Source organism: Scyliorhinus torazame, chromosome 1, assembly GCF_047496885.1.
Source record: "Scyliorhinus torazame isolate Kashiwa2021f chromosome 1, sScyTor2.1, whole genome shotgun sequence".
NCBI classification, from domain to species: Eukaryota; Metazoa; Chordata; class Chondrichthyes; order Carcharhiniformes; family Scyliorhinidae; genus Scyliorhinus; species Scyliorhinus torazame.
Genome location: NC_092707.1, coordinates 220,894,608 through 220,914,722, shown reverse-complemented (window position 1 = coordinate 220,914,722; position 20,115 = coordinate 220,894,608). Strand labels below are relative to the sequence as shown.

General features: G+C 47.8%; 1 protein-coding gene across 8 annotated transcripts in view; it reads right to left on the bottom strand.

Moving 5' to 3' along the window:
• Positions 1-20,115, bottom strand: part of tmem181 (transmembrane protein 181) — a 391,617-nt gene that overhangs the window by 315,745 nt on the left and 55,757 nt on the right. The gene's annotated exons all lie outside the window — the stretch shown is intronic.

The following is a 20,115-nucleotide window of genomic DNA, read 5'->3' as shown; positions in this document are numbered from 1 at the left end:
AATTTCAATCTGAAAAATAAATATACATTCAATACAATCTTCTTAGAGTACATTATAAAATGTCACATATACCACCAAAATATAGCTCATTCAATTGAATGTGATCACAGACCAGTGAGCTTAAATGTCCTTTGTTTACTGTTATGATACCCTGGGCAAGTGCGTGGTCAATTCAAGCCCTGCTCATCCCCGAGTCACAACACAAGTGAATTAACCAATAATTCTTATTTAAAAATGCCCAACATCTTTGGCCCTTGTTACAGTCACCAGATTTGTAAGTTTAAACACAATTAGTTTCTTTATTAGAATAACTATCATGGAAAAATGCAGTAAATACAATTGGTTAACTATCACCTGTGGGCAGCATGGTAATGCAGTGGTTAGCACTGCTGCCTCATGGTGGCGAGGACTCAGGTTCGATCCCAGCCCTGGATCACTGTCTTGTGTGGAGTTTGCACATTCTCCCCTTGTCTGCGTGGGTTTCACCCCCACACCCCAAAAAAGATATGCAAGGTAGGTGGATTGGCCATGCTAAATTGCCCCTTAACTGGAAAAAAGAATTGGGTACTCAATTTTTTTTAACTATCACCTAACACCTGACTCTCATTTTAACTGCCCCACCCTCTACCCACGCACAAGAAATAGATTAAAACACACAGGGGTGAAAATAAAGAGGTGAAAAATAATGAGGATGAAGGTCAAAAGGTAAGAGTCTCTGCTTCTTGAACATACTTTCTTCACAGCAAGCTTGCTGATTGAAATCTCTGGTTTACAGCTGGCAATGGTCTTCTTTGCAAAGTAATTCATTCAGGGTCCCCACTGGTTAGAAAATTCAGTAGTCACAGGCAGCAGGCTTTCTGGAGAGTCACTGGGCGGAATTCTCCGACCTCCCGCCGGGATGCAATTCTCCGCAGTGCGGGCCGGAACGGGCCGGCGCCCCGATTCTCCGGCCCGTACGGCCGTCAACAAAAAGCTGAGTCCTACGGCGCCGTTCTAACATCCTCTGAGCCGGCGGGACCTCGGCGTTGAAGGGTCCGGGGGTGGCCTGTGGGGGAGAGGGGCTCCGACCCCGGGGGGGGGGGGGGCCTCCGTACTGGCCTGGCCCACGATCGGGGCCCACCATTCGGCGGGTCGGCCTCTCTGTCGAAGGGCCTCCATTCCTCTGCGCCGGCTCCTGTCGCCCTGCGCCATTTGGCGTCAGGGCCGATGCTGGGAAGAAGGCCACTGCACATGCGCTAGTTGGCGCCGAGCCAACTGCGCATGCGCAGACCCTGCGGTGCCGGGTTCACACCGGGAACGGCAGCCGGAGCGGCGTGGGCCGCTCCAGCGCCGTGCTACCCCACTGTGGCCCGGAGAATCGGGTCTCGGAACGGGCACCAACGCTGGAGTAAAACACTCCCGTTTTTGCATCTGCACTTAGCCCGCCCAATGGGAGAATCCCACCCACTTTATTTCACATCAAACCTTGCTTTCAGCTTGTGGTTTGACTTCAAGCTTCTGTAATCTCAAGAGAATGGCACCCAGTCCTGCTGAAGAGAGTCAGCCCCCACAGTGACCTTCTGGAGAGGATTAGTTTGATCTTTTTTGAGAGAGTTAGTTAGATCTCTTCATCCAGGCTGCCAGCATCAAAACTGAATCCAAACTGGAACCTCGTGACTCGGAAAACATTCCAGTGGGATCAGATCCAATCACCACCCATTATCAGGCAGCGCACAGCCTTTTTTGGCCAATTTATTGGCCACCAGCCAAATCAATCAAACCAAGTCATCACTGATGCCACCAGTTCACAATCACCAGTCTAAACCAGTACAACTTTCCGGATTCTTCTGTTTGAATGAAAGGCACAAACCACTGCTTCCTTCTGCTTGAATTAAAGTAAAGGCTGCCTTACAGACACAAGTCAATAAATCATTCATGGATCAAAAATGTAATGGCAAAAATAAAAGGGGAAATATGGGAATAAACAATAAGGATCCTTACATTACCAACATAGAACATAGAACATAGAACAATACAGCGCAGTACAGGCCCTTCGGCCCACGATGTTGCACCGAAACAAAGGGCCATCTAACCTACACTATACCATTATCATCCATATGTTTATCCAATAAACTTTTAAATGCCCTCAATGTTGGCGAGTTCACTACTGTAGCAGGTAGGGCATTCCACGGCCTCACTACTCTTTGCGTAAAGAACCTACCTCTGACCTCTGTCCTATATCTATTACCCCTCAGTTTAAGGCTATGTCCCCTCGTGCTAGCCATTTCCATCCGCGGGAGAAGACTTAAAATTCAGACTCAGAGCACAATTTGTGAGCATTTAGAAACGCTACTTCATAATCCAAGATGTACCCTCCTTTTATGAATCAATTTTCTATTCATTCTGCAACATTTCCTCTTAATCTACAAACAAAATATTCATAAGCAGCCTGAGACTCTCAAACGCCTTCTGAAGATAATAAAGATAAGTGTTCCCAAACTATTTCCACACACTCACACCCAGAATAGAATACAAGTATGGGTTTTACACGTGTCCAGAATCAGATATCAACTGGAATGTTCTTTCTGAGGAGAGGTTGGCTGATCGTAAATGCTCCCGTCTTTCCCTCAGCAAGACTTGCATGACAGGAGAAGACATATAGAATGAGTCAACTGAAAGACACGAGTTCCAAGGTTCCAGCAGTTGGCAGGTTTTACAAGTGTCCAAGTTCTTTCTTCTGCCACCGGCTTGATGGGGATTGTCAGAGGATACAATAGGATACATATCGGTTGGAGATGAGGGAGAAATGGCAGTTTAATCCGGGCAAATGTGAAGTAATACATTTTGGAAGGTCTAATGCAGGGAAGTATACAGTAAATGGCAGAACCCTTAGGACTATTTGACAGGCAGAGAGATCTGGGTGCACAGGTCCACAGGTCACTGAAAGTAGCAATGCAGGTGGCTAACGTAGTCACAAAGGCACAAGGCAGGCTTGCTTTCTTCGGCCGGGGCACAGAGTATAAAAATTGGGCAGCACGGTAGCACAAGTGGATAGCACTGTGGCTTCACAGCTCCAGGATCCCAGGTTCGATTCCCGGCATGGATCACTGTCTGTGCGGAGTCTGCATGTTCTCCCCATGTCTCGCTGTCTTCAGGGGATGTCCCGGAGGACTGGAGATAGCCAATGTTGTTCCTCTGTTTAAGAAGGGTAGCAAGGATAATCCCGGGAACTACAGGCCGGTGAGCCTTACTTCAGTGGTAGGGAAATTACTGGAGAGAATTCTTCGAGACAGGATCTACTCCAATTTGGAAGCAAATGGACGTATTAGTGAGAGGCAGCACGGTTTTGTGAAGGGGAGGTCGTGTCTCACTAACTTGATAGAGTTTTTCGAGGAGGTCACTAAGATGATTGATGTAGGTAGGGCAGTGGATGTTGTCTATATGGACTTCAGTAAGGCCTTTGACAAGGTCCCTCATGGTAGACTAGTACAAAAGGTGAAGTCACACGGGATCAGGGGTGAGCTGGCAAGGTGGATACAGAACTGGCTAGGCCATAGAAGGCAGAGAGTAGCAATGGAAGGATGCTTTTCTAATTGGAGGGCTGTGACCAGTGGTGTTCCACAGGGATCAGTGCTGGGACCTTTGCTCTTTGTAGTATATATAAATGATTTGGAGGAAAATGTAACTGGTCTGATTAGTAAGTTTGCAGACGACACAAAGGTTGGTGGAATTGCGGATAGCGATGAGGACTGTCGAAGGATACAGCAGGATTTCGATTGTTTGGAGACTTGGGCGGAGAGATGGCAGATGGAGTTTAATCCGGACAAATGTGAGGTAATGCATTTTGGAAGGTCTAATGCAGGTAGGGAATATACAGTGAATGGTAGAACCCTCAAGAGTATTGAAAGTCAAAGAGATCTAGGAGTACAGGTCCACAGGTCATTGAAAGGGGCAACACAGGTGGAGAAGGTAGTCAAGAAGGCATACGGCATGCTTGCCTTCATTGGCCGGGGCATTGAGTATAAGAATTGGCAAGTCATGTTGCAGCTATGTAGAACCTTAGTTAGGCCACACTTGGAGTATAGTGTTCAATTCTGGTCGCCACACTACCAGAAGGATGTGGAGGCTTTAGAGAGGGTGCAGAAGAGATTTTCCAGAATGTTGCCTGGTAATGGAGGGCATTAGCTATGAGGAGCGGTTGAATAAACTCGGTTTGTTCTCACTGGAACGAAGGAGGTTGAGGGGAGACCTGATAGAGGTATACAAAATTTTGAGGGGCATAGACAGAGTGGATAGTCAGAAGCTTTTCCCCAGGGTAGAGGGGTCAATTACTAGGGGGCATAGGTTTAAGGTGAGAGGGGCAAGGTTTAGAGTAGATGTACGAGGCAAGTTTTTTTACACAGAGGGTAGTGGGTGCCTGGAACTCGCTACCGGAGGAGGTGGTGGAAGCAGGGACGATAGTGACATTTAAGGGGCATCTTGACAAATACATGAATAGGCTGGGAATAGAGGGATACAGACCCAGGAAGTGTAGAAGATTGTAGTTTAGTCGGGCAGCATGGTCGGCACGGGCTTGTAGGGCCGAAGGGCCTGTTCCTGCGCTGTACATTTCTTTGTTCTTGTTCTTTGTTGTCTGCGTGGGTTTCCTCCGGGTGCTCCGGTTTCCTCCCACAGTCCAAAGACGTGCAGGTTAAACAAAGAACAAAGAAAAAAGAAAAGTACAGCACAGGAACAGGCCCTTCGGCCCTCCAAGCCCGTGCCGACCATGCTGCCCGACTAAACTACAATCTTCTACACTTCCTGGGTCCGTATCCCTCTATTCCCATCCTATTCATGTATTTGTCAAGATGCCCCTTAAATGTCACTATTGTCCCTGCTTCCACCACCTCCTCCGGCAGCGAGTTCCAGGCACCCACTACCCTCTGTGTAAAAAACTTGCCTCGTACATCTACTCTAAACCTTGCCCCTCTCACCTTAAACCTATGCCCCCTAGTAATTGAACCCTCTACCCTGGGGAAAAGCCTCTGACTATCCACTCTGTCTATGCCCCTCAAAATTTTGTAGATCTCGATCAGGTCGCCCCTCAACCCCTGTCGTTCCAGTGAGAACAAACCGAGTTTATTCAACCGCTCCTCATAGCTAATGCCCTCCATACCAGGCAGCATTCTGGTAAATCTCTTCTGCACCCTCTCTAAAGCCTCCACCTCCTTCTGGTAGTGTGGTGACCAGAATTGACCACGATACTCCAAGTGTGGCCGAACTAATGTTCTATACAGCTGCAACATGACTTGCCAATTCTTATACTCAATGCCCCGGCCAATGAAGGCAAGCATGCCGTATGCCTTCTTGACTACCTTCTCAACCTGTGTTTCATAGAATTTACAGTGCAGAAGGAGGCCATTTGGCCCATCGAGTCTGCACCTGCTCTTGGAAAGAGCACCCCACCCAAGGTCAACATCTCCACCCTATCCCCGTAACCCAGTAACCCCACCCAACACGAAGGGCAATTTTGGACACTAAGGGCAATTTATCATGGCCAATCCACCTAACCTGCACATCTTTGGACTGTGGGAGGAAACCGGAGCACCCGGAGGAAACCCACGCACACACGGGGAGGATGTGCAGACTCCGCACAGACAGTGTCCCAAGCCGGAATTGAACCTGAAACCCTGGAGCTGTGAAGCAATTGTGCTATCCACAATGCTACCGTGTTGCCCCTTTTAGTGACCTGTGGACCTGTACACCTAGATCTCTCTGACTTTCAATACTCTTGAGGGTTCTACTTAGGTGGATTGGCCATGATAAATTGCCCTTAGTGTCCAAAGAGTGGGTGGGTTGCTGGGTTACGGGGATAGGGTGGAAATGAGGGCTTAAGTGGGTCGGTGCAGACTCGATGGGTCGAATGGCCTCCTTCTGCACTGTATGTTCTATGTCATGCTGCAGCTGTACAGAATCTTAATTAAGCCACACTTGCAATATTTTGTGGAATTCTGGTCGCCACACTACCAGAAGGATGTGGAGAATTTGGAGAGGGTACAGAAGAGGTTTACCGGGATGTTGCCTGGTCTGGAGGGTATTAGCTACGAGGAGAAGTTGGACAAACCCGGATTGTTTTTACTGGAATGTCAGAGGTTGAGGGGCAACCTAATGGGAGTTTTGTAAAATTTTGGTGGCATGGACAGGGTGGATAGTCAGAAGCTTTTTCTCAGGGTGGAAAAGTCAATTACCAGAGGGCATACGGTTTAAGGTGCGAGGGGCAAAATTTAGAGATGAGGCTAGTTGTTTTTTTTTTTTTTTTACACAGAGAGTGGTGAGTATCTGCAACTCGCTGCCGGGGGAGGTGTGGAAGCAGATACGATAGCGACGTTTAAGAGACATCTTGACAAGTACACGAATGGGACGGGAATAGAGGGATACGGACCCCGAAATGCAGAAGGCTTAGTTTAGACAGGCACCATGATTGGCACAGGCTTGGAGGGCCAAAGAACATAAGAACATAAGAACATAAGAACTAGGAGCAGGAGTAGGCCATCTGGCCCCTCGAGCCTGCTCCACCATTCAATGAGATCATGGCTGATCTTTTGTGGACTCAGTTCCACTTTCCGGCCCGAACAACATAACCCTAATCCCTTTATTCTTCAAAAAACTATCTATCTTTATCTTAAAAACATTTAATGAAGGAGCCTCTACTGCTTCTGGGCAAGGAATTCCATAGATTCACAACCCTTTGGGTGAAGAAGTTCCTCCTAAACTCAGTCCTAAATCTACTTCCCCTTATTTTGAGGCTATGCCCCCTAGTTCTGCTTTCACCCGCCAGTGGAAACAACCTGCCCGCATCTATCCTATCTATTCCCTTCATAATCTTATATGTTTCTATAAGATCCCCCCTCATCCTTCTAAATTCCAACGAGTACAGTCCCAGTCTACTCAACCTCTCCTTGTAATCCAACCCCTTCAGCTCTGGGATTAACCTAATGAATCTCCTCTGCACACCCTCCAGCGCCAGTATGTCCTTTCTCAAGTAAGGAGATCAAAACTGAACACAATACTCCAGGTGTGGCCTCACTAACACCTTATACAATTGCAGCATAACCTCCCTAGTCTTAAACTCCATCCCTCTAGCAATGAAGGACAAAATTCCATTTGCCTTCTTAATCACCTGTTGCACCTGAAAACCAACTTTTTCCGACTCATGCACTAGCACACCCAGGTCTCTCTGGCCAAAGGGCCTGTTCTTGTGCTGTACTGTTCTTTGTTCTTTATATCCAGCAAAGTTGCAGGTCACCTATGAATCTAAAGACTATTTTGAGACACCGGAGGATGTAAAGCATGGACTCAGGTCCAGTTAACTGTATTGGATAAAATCTATACTTTCTGTGGGTTGGACTGAGTGTTGTGATATCCTGTCGATAATGTTTGATATTTGCTTATAAGATCTGTTTTTCTCTTTGTGGGGATAAAGGGGGATTTTCGATCATTCGTTTGTGAAGCACGAGGTATATATAATGGCGTGGGGGGAGGGGGGTGGGGCTTATGCCCGGCAGCCCCCCATTGGAAATTAGGGCTGGTAAGGGGCTGCATTCGGAAATAGGTTTTAACCTCGAGGTGGGCAATATCAGTTTCTTTCTTTTACCTTTTGGTATTAATTCAGCTCCACAGAACAGTAAGACAGCTGCTTAAAGGGTTAGGACGTGGAAACCTATATCAACAATATGCTGGTCTGGAGAGCCATTTGGGAAGAAATGACCACACACTGAGGCAGGTGTTGGCAAGAGCTAGAGAAAGAAATATAAAGCTGAAGAAAGAAAAGTGCAAAATAGGTCTTCATGAAATCAAGTGCTTGGGCCGTGTGCCACCAAGTGAGGGACTGAAGGGGACCTCCGGTGGCAGCCATGGAGTGAAAGGTCGCACATTTGGCAGCTCCTGCTCATGGTGGTCTTTATGTGGCTTTTACGCCGCATTGTTGCAGGAATTTTGTAAAGTAAGTGTGTAGAAGCAGGAACAGAAGGAGGGGACCCCTAGTTTATGGCGCTGCGGCCCAGAAGAAATCGGAAAAGGAGGAACCAGACGTTGGTGGCGAGTGAGGACCAGATATCAAGTGTGACAATGGCAGATGCTCAGAGTCCGGCCCCGACAGCGCAGTGGTCGACGGACCAGCTGGTGAGCTTCCTAAATGAGAAATTCACTCAACAACGCAAGGAATGTGCGAAGGACCTGGCCCGGGTGGTCGACTCGATCAGGGCGTAGAGGCGAGACTGACGACCCAAGGACAGGCGATCCAGAGACTGGAGGAGCTGGCGGGGGAGCAGGCGGAGCAGTCGCCCTCGATGGCAGTAGAAATCGGGATGCTGCAAGACGAGCAGAAGCGACTGCTGGAGAAAGTGGAGGACGTGGAGAACCGTTCTCGGAGGCAATACATTCGGATCGTGGGTCTACTGGAGGGAAAAGAAGGGTCGGATGCTGGCGCATATGTGGGGAAGATGTTGGAGAAGCTGCTGGGAGAAAGTGCATTCGACAAACCGCTAGAGGTGGACCAGGCCCACAGGACGCTTATGCGTAAGCCCCTGGGGGGGGGGGGTGAGCCCCCGAGGGTGATGGTGGTATGATTGCATCGGTTCCTGGACAAGGAACGCATTATGAGGTGGGCCAGGCAGACGCGGCGATATACATGGGAAGATGCTGAGATCCGGGTGTACAAGGACCTGGGAGCAGAACTTGCAAAGAGAGCGAGCGAGTTTTAACAAGGTGTCATGGGGATGTCACTTTAAGAAATGTTTGTCATCTCAAGTGGCTGCAGTGATGTCTGTGTGGGTGGAGCTGAGCTCTGGCTCTGCTTTTTAGTTTCGCTTTGAGGAAAAGCTTGGGTGTGTCTGTGTTTTTTAGTTTCGTTTTAGTGTTGGAGCTGCAGCCAGCCAAAGAAGGTGTAATTTTGATCTCTCTAAAGATTATCTCTAGATCATTTGGTGAATTCAGAGTGATAACTGCTCTCAGTAGAGAATTTAAACCTGATGTGCTTCTGTAAAAAGGTTTTTTGTCTTATGGATGTTAAAAGGAAAGTTTAAGGATTCCTTCGAGTGTTGTATTCTTTGGGGGTTGTATTTGAATTGATGGTTGCTAAGGTGTTCACTGTATGTTTTAAAAAAGGTTAGCTGAGTTCATAGAATAAACATTATTTTGCTATAAAAAATACTTCTAGATTTCTGCTGCACCATACCTGTAGAGTAGGCCGTGTGCTCCCCATACCACAATCTAGTAAAAGTTGTGGGTCAGGTGATCTCCATGATATACTTTGGAGTTCTCTAAACCCTGGCCCATAACAAATGTCAAGGCGGCCCTGTATGAAAAGGGAATAAAGTTTGGACTGCTGTACCCGGCCTGCCTGTGGGTGACCTAGTAAGATGCTAGGCGCCAGGGATGGGGGGTGCCAGGCTAGCTGGGAGGGCTAATTCACAGAAGCAAAGTGGGGGGTGAGCTGAAGACCAATGTGTGTGTGTGGGGGGGGGGGGGAATAAGACTGCTGACGGGGAGGGGACTTTTAAGTTGGTGGAGGAGGAGAGTTAATGGCGGTAGCTGCCTGGGGGCTGGCCAGGTGAGGTGCAGGACATGGGCCAAGGACTGGCCCAGGAGAGGTTATGGCTGACCGGCAGGGGAGGGGGGTGGGGTGCCCCCGACGAGGCTGGTCACATGGAACATTCGTGGGCTAAACGGGCCGGTCAAAAGGACCTGTGTATTCACACACTTGAGGCAACTGAAGGCGGACGTGGCCATGTTGCAGGAGACACACTTGAAGGTGGGGGATCAGGTTAGGTTGAGGAAGGGATGGGTCGGACATTCAGGATTGGACTTTAAAATGAGGGGTGTGGCAATCCTGGTCAATAAAAGGGTGGCATTTGAGGTGCGGAGGGTAAAGGCGGACCCGGGGGGTTGATTCATCATGGTTAGTGGGAAGCTGGAGGGAATGGCCATGGTATTGGTAAATATATATGCACCAAACTGGGATGATGTCGAGTTTTTTAGGAGGGTGCTAGGGAAGATCCCAGACCTGGATTCACATCAATTAATTATGGGGGGGGGGGGGGGTGACTTTAACGCGATCCTGGATCCGAGACTGGACTGGTCGAGTCCCAGGTCCGGAAAGGTGTCAGCTATGGCAAAAGAGCTATGGGGGTTTATGGAGCACATGGGAGGGGTGGACCCATAGAGATTTGGGAGGCCAAGGTGTAAGGAGTTTTCATTCTACTCTCATGTGCATAAGGTGTACTCCCGGATAGGTTTCTTTGTGCTGGACAAAACGCGGCTGGCTGAGGTGGTGGATATTAAATATTCAGCAATTGTGGTGTCAGACCACGCCACACACTGGGTGGACCTGCAAGTGAGCAAAGGAAAGGCCCAGCGGCCACAATGGAGGTTAGATGTAGGGCTGCTAGCGGAGGACGAGGTGCGTGAGGGGGTGAGGGAGGCCATTCGGGGATACATAAGGATTAATGATACCGGTGAGGGAGGGGTGGTGTGGGAGGCACTGAAGGCAGTTATCATTCGATTCGGGCCCACAAAGAGAAGGTTGAACAGGTGGAGTTGGACAGGCTGATAGGCGAACCTTTATAGGTGGACAGGAGGTATGCGGAGTCTCCGGATGAGGGGCTTCTGACAGCAAATGGAATTTGGGCTCCTGTCCACAGGTAAGGAGGAGGAGCAGCTGAGGAAGGTGTATGAATATGGGGAAAAAGCCAGCAGGATGTTGACGTATCAGCTGAGGAAACAGGAGGTGGCGAGAGAAATTGGGAAAGTAAAGGATACAGGGGGGCAAAGGTGGTTGCGGATCCGGCGGGAGTGAATCATGTGTTTCGGGAATTTTATAGTAGACTATACAAATCGGAACCGCCAGCCAGGGAGAAGGGCATGAAGCTATTCTTGGGGGGGGCTGGAGTTCCCAAGGATAGATGAGGAGTTGGTGGAAGGCCCAATCGGCTTGGGGAGATTATAGACGGATTGGGGGCAATGCAATCGGCAAGGCTCCGGGACCTGATGGATACCCAGTCGAGTTGTACAAAACGTTTTCCAGGCTGCTGCGGCCTCTCCTGTTATAGGCTTTTAATGAGTCCAAGGAGCTGGGAGTGCTCTCCCCAATATAATCGCAGGCATCGGTTTCCCTTATTCTGAAGCGGGATAAGGATCCAGAGAACTGTGGATCGTATAGGCCGATCTCCCTGTTAAATGTAGATGCAAATTTGCTGACAAAGACCTTGACCACGCACATTGAGGATTTTTTCCCGGAGGTGATGGGGGAGGACCAGACAGGGTTTGCGAAGGGACGTCACCTGACGTCCAACATTAGACAGCTCTTAAATGTGATAATGATGCCAGCGGAGGGGCACAAGGTTGAGGTAGTGGTAGCCATGGATGCAGAAAAGGCATTTGATTGGGTCGAGTGGCAGTACCTGTGGGATATCTTGGGAAGGTTTGGATTCGGGCAGGGATTCGTTCACTGGGTCTGGCTGTTATATCAGACACCGGTGGCGAATGTAAGGGCCAACCGGATCCGGTCAGAATATTTTAGTTTGTGTAGGGGGACAAGACAGGGGTGTCCACTCTCCCCACTACTGTTTGCCCTGGTCATGGAGCCCTTGGCAATGGCGCTTAGGTCATCGAACATCTGGTGGGGGATAGTGAGGGGGGGGGGGGGGGGGGTGGAGCACAGGGTTTCACTCTACACGGCCGACTTGCTCCTCTACATAACAGACCCATTGGGGGGAATGGCTGGGATCATGGAGATATTGGAGGAATGTGGTTGATCCTTGTGCTACAAATGAAACATGGGTAAGAGTGATATGATCGCGATTCAGGCATGGCGACAGGAGATGAGACTGAGGGAGTTACCGTTTAAAGTGGTGAGGAGGAGTTTTAGGTACCTGCGGATTCAGGTGGCAAGGGACTGGGGTCAGTTCCATAAGTTAAATTTGGGCAGGGCGGTTGAGCAAATGAAAGGGGACTTCCGCAGATGGGATATGCTCCCGCTGGCATTGGCGGGGAGGGTACAGACTGTGAATATGACAGTCCTCCCGAGATTACTATTTGTGTTTCAATGTCTTCCAATTTTTATCCCCAAGGCAGTTTTCAGAAAGATGAATGCGGTGATCTTGGGTTTTGTATGGGCTGGTAAGGCTCCGAGGGTGAGGAAGTTCCTTTTAGAACGGGGGCGCGGGATGGGCGGCTTGCCCCTTCCGAATTTTATTAATTATTACTGGGGGACGAATATATCGATGGTTAGGAAGTGGGTAGTGGGCGAGGGGACGGTGTGGCAGCGAGTGGAGGAGGCATCCTGTAAGGGTACGAGTTTGGAGGCTTTCGTAACGGTACCTCTGCCGTTCTCGCCGGCTCAGTACTCCACAAGCCCAGTGGTAGTGGAAGGTCATGTCTTACAAAACCTAATAGAATTCTTTGAGGAAGTGACAAAGTTAATTGATGAGGGAAGGGCTGTAGATGTCATATACATTGACTTCAGTAAGGCGTTTGATAAAGTTTCCCATGGCAGGTTGATAGAAAAAGTGAAGTCGTGTGGGGTTCCGGGTGTACTAGCTAGATGGATAAAGAACTGGCTGGGCAACAGGAGACAGAGTAGTGGTGGAAGGGAGTGTCTCAAAATGGAGAATGGTGACTAGTGGTGTTCCACAGGGATCCGTGCTCGGACCACTGTTGTTTGTGATATACATAAATGATCTGGACGACGGTATAGGTGGTCTGATTAACAAGTTTGCAGATGATACTAAGATTGGTGGAGTTGCAGATAGCGAGGGGGCTGTCAGAGAATACAGCAAAATACAGATAAATTGGAGAGTTGGGCAGAGAAATGGCAGATGGAGTTCAATCCAGGCAAACGCGAGGTGATGCATTTTGGAAGATCCAATTCAACAGCAGACTATACGGTCAATGGAAGTGTCCTGGGGAAAATTGATGTACAGAGAGATCTGGGAGTTCAGGTCCATTGTACCCTGAAGGTGGCAACGCAGGTCGATAGAGTGGTCAAGAAGGCATACAGCATGCTTGCCTTCATCGGACAGGGTATTGAGTACAAGAGTCGGCAGGTCATGTTACAGTTGTATAGGAGACTTAGGATAGGGCACTGCGTGCAGTTCTGGTCGCCACATTACCAGAAGGATGTGGATGCTTTGGAGAGGGTGCAGAGGAGGTTCACCAGGATGTTGCCTGGTATGGAGGGTGTTAGCTATGAAGAAAGGTTGAGTAGATTAGGATTGTTTTCGTTGGAAAGACGGAGGTTGAGGTCTACAAAATGATGAGAGCTATGGACAGGGTGGATAGCAACAAGTTTTTTCCAAGAGTGGGGGTGTCAATTACAAGGGGTCACGATTTCAAGGTGAGAGTGGGTAAGTTTAAGGGAGATGTGCGTGGAAAGTTTTTTACGCAGAGGGTGGTGGGTGCCTGGAACGCTTTGCCAGCGGAGGTGGTAGAGGCAGGCACGATAAGCATCATTTAAGATGCATCTAAACAGATATATGAACGGGCGGGGAACAGAGGGAAGTAGATCCTTGGAAAATAGGCAACAGGTTTAGATAAAGGATCTGGATCGGCGCAGGCTGGGAGGGCCGAAGGGCCTGTTCCTGTGCTGTAGTTTTCTATGTTCCATGCAAAACAAATAAAACGTAACCCTGCTCTGAACCAGAAAGTGGAGCTGAAGATCAAGAACTAGAATTTACCAGTGAAGCAACAGATAATCAGGCAAGGCCTGAGAATCCTGAAAACTATCAAAGTAGTATGATCAATGTAGAAATTATTATATATTTTATATTTGTGGCAATAATGTTATTAAAAAACCCTGGTTTGAAATACATACAGGCAGTGTGCCTACCAAAGCTGTAATTGAAGAGTAGCAAAAGGTGAGGTAATCATTCATTCTCACCACTTACTTGATTATAGATAAAGGGCTAATGGAATAGTGTTGTGATTGCTGGGGATTCCCTGGAGTGTAGCTAATGTATGAGGGTTTGTATTTAGACCTAGCTAAGCAGGATATCGAACTGAGTGGGATGCAGATGATTAAACTAATGAGAGGAGCCAGGTCTATTGGTCGATTTGCAGCCTGTTGAAGAATTTTAAGTTCAACAGCAGTTTTGTCAAATGCTTAGGTAGAGCAGGCCTGCTCTTGAAAGGATCTCTTTCTAAAAGTATCTGCACAGATAAGCAAGTAACCTGTTTTGTTAACTTTATTATTGGCATTTAAACACTATTGGGTTGCTTGATTGGAATTAATGGCAGGTGTAGATAGTAAGTTTAAGTTTTTCCTTTTTATTTAATAATTATTTAACCATTAATTGTGAAGCTATTTCTTTGAGTTAATGTGGTTAATCATGTTTAAATTAATATTTGTTTTAACATAAAAGATACCTATTGGTCAGAGTCATCACTCCTGGGGTTACACCAAAGATTGGAGATAGGTGGGTAACTGTAAGAGGGACTGGGAAAAAGCAGTTAGTGCAGGGATCCCCTGCGGTCGTTCCCCTGAGAAACAAGTATACCGCTTTGGATACTTGTGGGGGGGGGGGACTTACCAGGGGTAAGCCATGGGGTACGGGCCTCTGGCACGGAGTCTGCCCCTGTTGCTCAGAAGGGAAGGGGGGAAGAGGAGCAGAGCATTCGTAATTGGGGACTCTATAGTCAGGGGCACAGATAGGAGATTTTGTGGGAGCGTGAGAGACTCACGTTTGGTATGTTGCCTCCCAGGTGCAAGGGTACGTGATGTCTCGGATCGTGTTTTCCGGGTCCTTAGGGGGGAGGGGGAGCAGCCCCAAGTCGTGGTCCACATTGGCACTAACGACATAGGTAGGAAAGGGGACAAGGATGTCAGGCAGGCTTTCAGGGAGCTAGGATGGAAGCTCAGAACTAGAACAAACAGAGTTGTTATCTCTGGGTTGTTGCCCGTGCCACGTGATAGTGAGATGAGGAATAGGGAGAGAGAGCATTTAAACACGTGGCTACAGGGATGGTGCAGGCGGGAGGGATTCAGATTTTTGGATAACTGGGGCTCTTTCTGGGGAAGGTGGGACCTCTACAGACAGGATGGTCTACATCTGAATCTGAGGGGCACAAATATCCTGGGGGGGGGGGGGGGGGGGGAGATTTGTTAGTGCTCTTTGGGGGGGTTTAAACTAATGCAGCAGGGGCATGGGAACCTGGATTGTAGTTTTAGGGTAAGGGAGAATGAGAGTATAGAGGTCAGGAGCACAGATTTGACGTCGCAGGAGGGGGCCAGTGTTCAGGTAGGTGGTTTGAAGTGTGTCTACTTCAATGCCAGGAGTATACGAAACAAGGTAGGGGAACTGGCAGCATGGGTTGGTACCTGGGACTTCGATGTTGTGGCCATTTCGGAGACATGGATAGAGCAGGGACAGGAATGGATGTTGCAGGTTCCGGGGTTTAGGAGTTTTAGTAAGCTCAGAGAAGGAGGCAAAAGAGGGGGAGGTGTGGCGCTGCTAGTCAAGAGCAGTATTACGGTGGCGGAGAGGATGCTAGATGGGGACTCTTCTTCCGAGGTAGTATGGGCTGAAGTTAGAAACAGGAAAGGAGAGGTCACCCTGTTGGGAGTTTTTTATAGGCCTCCTAATAGTTCTAGGGATGTAGAGGAAAGGATGGCGAAGATGATTTTGGATATGAGCGAAAGTAACAGGGTAGTTATTATGGGAGACTTTAACTTTCCAAATATTGACTGGAAAAGATATAGTTCGAGTACAATAGATGGGTCGTTTTTTGTACAGTGTGTGCAGGAGGGTTTCCTGAAACAATATGTTGACAGGCCAACAAGAGGCGAGGCCACGTTGGATTTGGTTTTGGGTAATGAACCAGGCCAGGTGTTGGATTTGGAGGTAGGAGAGCACTTTGGGGACAGTGACCACAATTCGGTGACGTTTACGTTAATGATGGAAAGGGATAAGTATACACCGCAGGGCAAGAGTTATAGCTGGGGGAAGGGCAATTATGATGCCATCAGACGTGACTTGGGGGGGATAAGGTGGAGAAGTAGGCTGCAAGTGTTGGGCACACTGGATAAGTGGGGCTTGTTCAAGGATCAGCTACTGCGTGTTCTTGATAAGTATGTACCGGTCAGACAGGGAGGAAGGCGTCGAGCGAGGAAACCGTGGTTTACCAAGGAAGTGGAATCTCTTGTTAAGAGGAAGAAGGAGGCCTATGTGAAGATGAAGTGTGAAGTTTCGGTTGGGGCGATGGATAGTTACAAGGTAGCGAGGAAGGATCTAAAGAGAGAGCTAAGACGAGCAAGGAGGGGACATGAGAAGTATTTGGCAGGAAGGATCAAGGAAAACCCAAAAGCTTTCTATAGGTATGTCAGGAATAAGCGAATGACTCGGGAAAGAGTAGGACCAGTCAAGGACAGGGATGGGAAATTGTGTGTGGAGTCTGAAGAGATAGGCGAGATACTAAATGAATATTTTTCGTCAGTATTCACTCAGGAAAAAGATAATGTTGTGGAGGAGAATGCTGAGCCCCAGGCTAATAGAATAGATGGCATTGAGGTACGTAGGGAAGAGGTGTTGGCAATTCTGGACAGGCTGAAAATAGATAAGTCCCCGGGACCTGATGGGATTTATCCTAGGATTCTCTGGGAGGCCAGGGAAGAGATTGCTGGACCTTTGGCTTTGATTTTTATGTCATCATTGGCTACAGGAATAGTGCCAGAGGACTGGAGGACAGCAAATGTGGTCCCTTTGTTCAAAAAGGGGAGCAGAGACAACCCCGGCAACTATAGACCGGTGAGCCTCACGTCTGTAGTGGGTAAAGTCTTGGAGGGGATTATAAGAGACAAGATTTATAATCATCTAGATAGGAATAATATGATCAGGGATAGTCAGCATGGCTTTGTGAAGGGTAGATCATGCCTCACAAACCTTATCGAGTTCTTTGAGAAGGTGACTGAACAGGTAGACGAGGGTAGAGCAGTTGATGTGGTGTATATGGATTTCAGCAAAGCGTTTGATAAGGTTCCCCACGGTAGGCTATTGCAAAAAATACGGAGGCTGGGGATTGAGGGTGATTTAGAGATATGGATCAGAAATTGGCTAGCTGAAAGAAGACAGAGGGTGGTGGTTGATGGGAAATGTTCAGAATGGAGTACAGTCACAAGTGGAGTACCACAAGGATCTGTTCTGGGGCCGTTGCTGTTTGTCATTTTTATCAATGACCTAGAGGAAGGCGCAGAAGGGTGGGTGAGTAAATTTGCAGACGATACTAAAGTCGGTGGTGTTGTCGATAGTGTGGAAGGATGTAGCAGGTTACAGAGGGATATTGATAAGCTGCAGAGCTGGGCTGAGAGGTGGCAAATGGAGTTTAATGTAGAGAAGTGTGAGGTGATTCACTTTGGAAGGAATAACAGGAATGCGGAATATTTGGCTAATGGTAAAGTTCTTGAAAGTGTGGATGAGCAGAGGGATCTAGGTGTCCATGTACATAGATCCCTGAAAGCTGCCACCCAGGTTGATAGGGTGCTGAAGAAGGCCTATGGAGTGTTGGCCTTTATTGGTAGAGGGATTGAGTTCTGGAGTCGGGAGGTCATGTTGCAGCTGTACAGAACTCTGGTACGGCCGCATTTGGAGTATTGCGTACAGTTCTGGTCACCGCATTATAGGAAGGACTTGGAGGCTTTGGAGCGGGTGCAGAGGAGATTTACCAGGATGTTGCCTGGTATGGAGGGAAAATCTTATGAGGAAAGGCTGATGGACTTGAGGTTGTTTTCGTTGGAGAGAAGAAGGTTAAGAGGAGACTTAATAGAGGCATACAAAATGATCAGGGGGTTGGATAGGGTGGACAGTGAGAGCCTTCTCCCGCGGATGGATATGGCTGGCACGAGGGGACATAACTTTAAACTGAGGGGTAATAGATATAGGACAGAGGTCAGAGGTAGGTTCTTTACACAAAGAGTAGTGAGGCCGTGGAATGCCCTACCTGCTACAGTAGTGAACTCGCCAACATTGAGGGCATTTAAAAGTTTATTGGATAAACATATGGATGATAATGGCATAGTGTAGGTTAGATGGCTTTTGTTTCGGTGCAACATCGTGGGCCGAAGGGCCTGTACTGCGCTGTATTGTTCTATGTTCTATGGGGTGAAGTCTTCTTTCCTCACAGTTTAAAAATAGAAAAATTGTTTGGTGTTCTCATCCTGTATCCTAACAAAAGTTGGGGTCTGGTCCAGGAAACAGTAGTGAAAGTGACAGTGCAAGCCCCTTATCCTTCAAAATCATCTTTCAGTGGAAGAACTGTGCAAAAAAGAGGTACAGAGATGAGTAAAAGACAAAACAAACAGATCAAAACAGAGTGCAAAAGAGTAGATAAGAGACTGTGTACTTCAGCAGGCTATAACTCAGTCTATTTTGGTTTAAAAGAACTAGTCTGAAATGTTTTCGTTTTTTGAAGGGTGTGTGTGATAGTTGACTCCAGTTTTAGTACAATAAGGTATACTGTACTTCATGGGGCACCGGAGCTGGAAGTCAGAGCTCAGATCATACATACAAGAGAATGTTGGAACTAAGCTGCAGACGCCTTCCTTCGCAATTGTGTTCATGTTCTGTGATTAATAATGTTAGTTCACAGCAATCATATTGGTCATCCTGCAACATAAAACCAAGACATTGGGGCGGCATGTGGCGCAGTGGTTAACACTGGGACTGCGGCGCTGAGGACCCGGGTTCAAATCCCGGCCTGGGTCACTGTCCGTGTGGAGTTTGCATTCTCCCCGTGTCTGCGCGGGTTTCACCCCCACAACCCAAAGATGTGCTGGTTAGGTGGATTGGCCGCACTAAATTGCCCCTTAATTGGAAAAGGGAAATAATTGGCTACTCTAAATTTATTTTAAAATAAATAAAAAATAAAACCAAGACATTAGCCACTTTTTGCAAGCACTTAGGGTGAGGTCTATCCGGACCAGGGGATTTGTCAGCCCACGGATCCAACAATTTGCTCAATGCCACTTCCCCGGTAATTGTCCCTCCCTTCCATTTCCTGATTTAGTTATTTCTGGGTGAGAGTCCGCAGAGTTAAAGGCCAAAGTGGAGCCTGTTGAATTTAAAATGGCCAAGACAGGGCAAGGGAAACTAAAAACGCTGAAACAGGAATAGTGGTGGATCGAGGGACGTGCAGCTAGAAAAGATCTTCTTCCAAGATTTAAACAGACCCAAGAAGTCCACAAGCACACAAAGCGAGTGAATGAAATACCTCACCGAGTTAAATGCTACAGGAGATTACAACAGGAGTTGGACAGTCACCCGAGGGACATTGTGTCCCAGACGACATGGGACAAATTGGGGAAAGCCTCGAGGTAAAAGGAAGATAACACACCCAAAACAAACACCACTTGTGGAATCCACAAGGGGCAAACCAGTCAAATCTGTGTGGCAAATCAAAGGGTCAAGTCCCAATTTCAAAAGGCACCAGCAATTTATTGAACTCACTGAAGACAAGGTGTAGGAGATTAATCTGGACACTTTCAAAGGGGTTAAAAACAGATGTAGAAGTGGCCATTGAAGGGTAAATAGCAAGGTTCTTAAAGATAGAACCCGATTGCAACCTTATCACCTAAAGGTTATTCCTCATGCAGAAAAAAACGATAACTGATGGTTTATCCAGAATTAACTCAGCACAGAATCACCCCAGAGAAAATATAAAGCGTGCAGAACTATAACAGTCTAAAGTTGAGATGTTTGTATGTGTAAAGAGCGTGGAGAGAAAGACGAGACTTCTTTAAAGAGCACGGAGAGAGATGAGACTCCATGAAAGAGCACGGAGAGAGAGGCGTGACTCCATGAAAAAGCACGGAGAGACGTGACTCCATGAAAGAGAAGGGAGAGGCGTTACTCCATGAAAAAGAACGGAGAGAGAGGCGTTACTCCATGAAAGAGCACGGAGAGAGAGGCGTGACTCCATGAAAGAGAACGGAGAGAGAGGCGTTACACCATGAAAAAGAACGGAGAGGCGTTACTCCATGAAAGAGAACGGAGAGAGAGGCGTTACTCCATGGAAGAACACGGAGAGAGAGGCGTGACTCCATGAAAGAGCACGGAGAGAGAGGCGTGACTCCATGAAAGAGCATGGAGAGAGACGAGACTCCATTAAAGT